This window comes from Anser cygnoides, chromosome 15, assembly GCF_040182565.1.
Source record: "Anser cygnoides isolate HZ-2024a breed goose chromosome 15, Taihu_goose_T2T_genome, whole genome shotgun sequence".
NCBI lineage: Eukaryota > Metazoa > Chordata > Aves > Anseriformes > Anatidae > Anser > Anser cygnoides.
The window spans coordinates 17340565-17346751 of record NC_089887.1 but is presented as its reverse complement, the minus strand read 5'-3'; positions in this window follow the sequence as shown (position 1 = coordinate 17346751).

The following is a 6187-nucleotide window of genomic DNA, read 5'->3' as shown; positions in this document are numbered from 1 at the left end:
GGACTGTAGGCAGATGTCTCCTTCTCAAGACACTGCCTTCCTTCACTTACCTGAAAAGTTAAGGCTGCCTTATCTTCTCATTGCTTCAGCCTTGCCCTTGATATTCAGTCATTTTGTGTTAGTTTCGATTTATCTGCTATTCTATAAGCGTCAGCAGCATTTGCTTTCAAGGTTGGGATTTCAAGTAGTATTTCGTATGTTTATCACTGTGAGGAGGAGTCCAAAGTCGTAAGAAGATGGGATGGCTTCCAAGACTTAGAAATTAATCTTCTTTTTCAAATGAAGCATAGATACCTCATTACAAATCATGCTTTCATTCAAAAGTAAAACTTTTGTGGCCAGAGTTGGTTCAGAACATTTCAAGTTCCCTACATTTGAATGAAACTGTACATTTAAACCAAAATTTAAATGATATGATCTCACTCTGTGAACAGGAATCCTCTCTAGTGAAAAGGCATTACCACACTTAATATTTTAATTTATGTTTTCTAATATGCATAAGTGAAAGAAAATGCCCTCTAAACAATTATTTTTACATCAGCACATGCTGCCTGTGGACACGTAGCAGCCATGATTAACAGAGTCCATGCAGTGCTTCAAAGAGTTCTTGTCTCAAGGCAAAACTGCTCAACTCGTCTGGTTCAAATTAAGTTGGGGCTGAAGTGATTTATTAAATTATGAGCCAGCAACCAATGAGCTGTATGTGCAAGATCACTATCTGCCATTCAGCACATAAACGTAAATATTATGCACTTCCAACATGTTGATAAACACCAATTCCTTAACACCATTTTGCAACTAGACCCAAACCGTTCCAACATCTCACCCTCTGCCCCACATTGCTGCACGTACACCCCTGGTCATAGCCCCATCTCCTGGGGGTGTGGTGTCCCCTCCTTATGCGCCTGCCCATGGAGGTGTGGAGGAGTTCTGCTTCTACATCTGCTCATGATGCTCTCTGCATTTTGCTGAACGACTGGGTAGTGAGGAGGCACTCCAGGAGCTCACGTGCACACACTGGAGCTGTGGGTCCCCGCTGCTGAAGCTGCTGTTGTGCCCAGGGAGAACCACAGAATCATAGAAACACAAGGTTGGAAGGGGCCTACAAGATCATCTAGTCCAACTGTCTTCCTATCACCAGTACTACCCACTAAGCTACTAAATCATATCTCGTAGCACCATGTCTAGGTGCTTCTTGAACACCACAAGCAATGGTGACTCCACCACCTCCCTGGGCAGGCCGTTCCAGTGCCTGACCACTCTTGGAGAGAAAAAGTTTTTCCTGATATCTAATCTAAATCTTCCCAGGCGCAACTTGTGGCCATTTCCTTTAGTCCTTTCATTAGTTATCTGAGAGAAGAAGCTGACCCCCTCCTCATCACAACCTCCCTTCAGGAAGTTGTAGAGCGCAATGAGGTCTCCCCTGAGCCTCCTCTTCTCCAGACTAAACAACGCCAGCTCCCTCAGCTGCTCCTCTATTTGTGCTCCAGACCCCTCACCAGTTTTGTTGCCCTTCACTGGACACGCTTCAGGGCCTTGATGTCCTTCTTGTAATGAGGGGCCCAAAACTGAATGCAGTACTTGAGGTGCGGCCTCACCAGAGCTGAGTACAGGGGGATGATCACCTCCCTGCTCCCGGTGGTTCTAGTATTTCTACTACAGGCCAGGATGCTGTTGGCCTTCTTGGCCATATGAGCACACTGCTGGCTCATGTTCAGCCGAGCGTTGATCAACTCTCCCAGGTCCCTTTCCTCTTAACAGTCTTCTAGCCACTCTGCCCCAAGCCTGTAGTGCTGCATGGGGTTATTGTGGCCAAAGTGCAGGACCCAGCACTTGGCCTTGTTGAACCTCATCACATTTGCCTCAGCCCAGCAGTCCAGCCTATCCAGATCCTTCTGAAGGGCCACCATACCCTCAGGCAGATCGACACTACCTCCCAACTTGGTGTCGTCTGCAAACTTACTGAGGGATGTTACCACAGGGAGGATGCTGTGTGGGCCTAGGCAGGGGTTGTGATCCCAGCAGGGTGACTCATGGCAGTGCCAAACCTGATTTGGTGGCTTCTCTGTTACATTCCTCTCACCACAAGAGCTTGCAATCACAAGTATTCGTGCTTCTTTCACACTTGTTTTTAAGCTGACTTAAAAAACCTCTTGGTAATCCCTGGGTTACTGTTAGATGCAGCTGATGGATGTCTTAGGCAAACTTCATCATTGTTAGTTTCCTCTTAGCTTTACCAGGTTTTGAGCAAACCTCCTCTCTGAACAGGCTGATTAGGGTATTCTATTCACATACGCTTTTTATGCTTACATTCCTATCATACCCTGTGCCAGCCCAGCCATGTAGCTGAGGGGCTAGCTTGGCATGCTGATTCCCTTGGCAGCAGCTTGTCTTCTGCCCTCACTCTCATATCAAATGAGTCACGAAGGTCTCCTCCATGGTTCATTATCAGAAGGCTGCTTCAAGGCTTCTCACCATAGTCACCATGCTTTATGTGATAAAATTCAGTTTGTTTGTGGTAATAGGAGCAGAGCAAACTGCAGGAAGAGGAGCTGTAGGTGATGAAGAGAGATCGATGGAATCTGGCAGATTTAGGGTTCTGGCAGAGACAGGAAGAAAGAGGCACACTCCTCAGTTCCCTCAACTAGTCTGACTTCCCTGTGGGCACAAGGGAATTCAGTGGTGAATAGGGATGCTATTCAGAGGGAGCTTGCCAGGTTGGAGAAGTGGACTGACAGGAACCTGATGAAGTATGACAAAGGCAGGTGTAAAGCCCTGCCTTGGGAGCGAAATAAAAACTGCTTAGAAACCAGCTTTGCAGTAAGGGGCCTGGGGGTTCCTTACCTCAGACCTCAGAGGGTACCTCTCTCAAGAGAAAATGCATAGCAGAGGCAAAGCTCCAGCTGTCCTAAGCTGGTTCCAGGCATGGAAAATCCCTCTGTGTGTAATTCGAAGGTAAGACAGCTCATCTCCGTAATTTACTGCTATCTTACATGAAGCAGATGCACATTCAAGAAACAGAAAATACTATCAAATATTGTTAAAACATTAAAAGAAAAAACTTTTATTTTTTGTAAAACCTTAATTTTTAAAACTCAATGCCACTTTATCAATATTTGCAAATATGAACCCATTTGTTTCCTCCTGGTATTGATGGTGTTTGCTGCTTCCAGGGATGGCAGGGTGGACAGAGCTGTTTCTTTCAGCAGCAGTGCCAGCATGTGGTTGAGGTGTTCCTCAGGGTACAGCCTAAGGCTTTTCCCATTTGGAACACAGGAAAAATCAGAGACCTGATGTAGGATAGAAAGATTAGCTGTGAAAGGAATCTAGAACTCAGAGTTTTATTTATTTTCTCTTTTTTTTTTCTTTTTAAAGATAAAATGTAGTGACTGAAAGAAGTTTGATTAATGATCTATATGCTGGCTTTGAAGAACTACTGAAGTAGGGGTCTCCCCTCTCTATTAGTTTTCTTCCATACTGTATACCATCTGTTTGTTTTTCGTATAACAATGAAGGTCAATTGTAGAACCGTTTTCCTGTGTCAAGGACAACAAATATTTGTTATTGACCAAGGACTTTTTCTTCAGCCTTTCCTTTGGGCTCTCTTTTCCAAAAGTGATCAGTCTCTTCTGTTTCAAAACTATCTAGACTATCTTATCATATTCTTCCACTTTTTAAAATAACAGGCTTTTTAGCTTTTCCAGTCTTAAAGTTAGATTTTAACATTATCAATATGTTAAATGCTGATTAAATGTTGCTGTATCACTGCTCACTGCAATATAGGTGGTATTTAATTTAATAAGTTCGGGAACTATGGTGGCTATTAGCTAGTCTTTCCATGTCTTTTTAGAAATCCTTTCCAATATCTTTAAATTATTAAAGGATATCTAGTATTTATTACAGGAGTTTCATTGCTCTGTTAAACCCAGTGAACATTTTATGATTTATTGCTAATATTGAAGTATTGGACCAGGTGATCTTGGAGGTCTTTTCCAACCTTAATGATGATTCTATGATTTGATATTGCAGGAAGAAAACACTTAGGCTTCTGAGAGGCCTAGTTTTAGTAGATTTGTTACTTGCTTAACAGAGTATATCTCAAACAGTGAACACTGACATATTTTATTAAAGTTGTAGCAATGCATTAAAGCTTGTAAGGCATTATGTGTTAGCCCAATAATTGATCTGGAAACAAGAACATTTTGAGTGTATTTGTCATCCCTATGGCAATTTTTCAGATGGTCCTCCCTGTTGATTAGGGAAGCTGAGGCGATTCCAGATAAGAAAGGGTTAAGAATGAAACTATTAAAGGAGAACAGAACATTAGGTGTAGGGCAGGAAGCAGATGTACGGACAATGTATCTCAAAATAGGACATACGGGCAATATATCTCGAACAAGACATTGGAATCCAAGATAAGAAATAATGAGCAGAAGATTCGAAGAAAAAACAGTCCTTGCGGTTAGGAAGAAAGCTAATTCAGCAGAATCCTGACCAAGGGTGAAAAGTACACTGTGAGGAAGACTTATGGCCTTCCTCTCTGAGACCACCGACCACAGCTCGACGACCCCTGCCCAAGACCACTGAGAGGATCTGCGCAGGCGCAGGACACAAAAAACTGATTAGCATGAGAAGCGAGAGTAGGCGGGGTTAGATAATGAATATGTATAGGCGTTAATAAAATATTAATCACTGTGATGTATAAATTTGGGACGGCTTTTCACTTCGGGATGCACGATAGGCGGAAAGATCCCCCGTGCATCCGGCGCCGTCAATAAAGAATAAATCACTTAAAGAAATTGGATTTATGATCTTTGAATCAATCTGGCGACCCAGATGGGACTTCTTCTCTGTCGGACCGCAGGACCCGCTGGGAACAGGACTCCCTAGGGTACCCCCGGGATTTCCCGGAGGGACTCCTCGACTCAACGGATCACTGCGGAGGCAGACACGGACCCCATCATTGTAAGTGATTATATTCTTTATTTTGGTTTATTTGGTTGACCGGTCAGTTGGGGTCGTCTGTAAGTCGGAAAGTAAAAGTTTTCTGCAAGACGGCATTTGGTTTTTTGGAAAGCACTCAGTTGCTGTTGGGAAACAAGTAACCTTTGCATGCGAGGTTGGTATTACGTTGTGTTTAAATGTGGAACTTGACCTTGGCTATTGTCTTTGGGATTTTGATTATACTCTTTATAACGTTACTAGGATCTTGGTGTTATTGTGGAAAGCTGCCGGCTTGTATTGTGTAACAAGAAACATTCTGAACTGTAGCATGGGGGGGCAGCAGAGTAGTGGGATTCCAAAGAAAAGCCCGTTGGGATGTATCTTGAGTCATTGGAAAGATATAGGGGGATCCCCCGGTGGAACTGAAAATAAGAAAACGTTGATAAAATATTGTAATCAATGGTGGCCACTTTATAAGTTGGATTGTGAGGAAAAATGGCCACTGAATGGAACCTTAAATTATAATACTTTACTACAGTTAATGTTGTTTCTAAGGAGAGAAGGAAAGTGGGATGAGGTGTCATACGCAGATATGTTTTTCACTTTGAGAAACCACCCGGAATGGCAGAAGGAGTGTGGAATTAACTTAGCCCCACAGGATCCTTTGATCCTGGCAATAGAAAAGGATATGAAGAAGGAAGGGGCAGGAAAAATGAAAAGATGTTGTTCGGCGTGCAGTATCGGGCAGAGATGTTTGAAATTGAATGAGTCAGAGGAGAGAATGGAGGATTATGTCCTCCCGCCCCAGATAATAGAACGAGGCGTGGGGGCGAGCTCAGGAAACGGCAGAATAGATAAGAAAAATGAGAGTTGGGGGAATGGAGACTTTACCCCGATCACGGCTCGAACCCGAAGTAAGGTCGGGCCCATCATTCAAGCCCCGTTATGACAGGCTATGGGGGCTAACGGACCAGCTCGGATAAAAGTACCTTTCACAACTGCTGAGTTAGATTCACGGAAGGAAGCTGTGAAAGGATACCGGGATGATCCAGAATCAGTGGCCCGGAGGTTTGAGCTGATTGTAAAGAATTTAGATCCCGATTGGAAAGATATAGAGATAATGCTGGCAGCATTATCGGAAACGGAAAAGCAACTGGTAATTAAGAATGCACAAACTCAAGTACAGACCCAGGTAACGTCAGGAGTTTTACCTGGAACTGTGGAGGTATATGTGCCCAGAGTG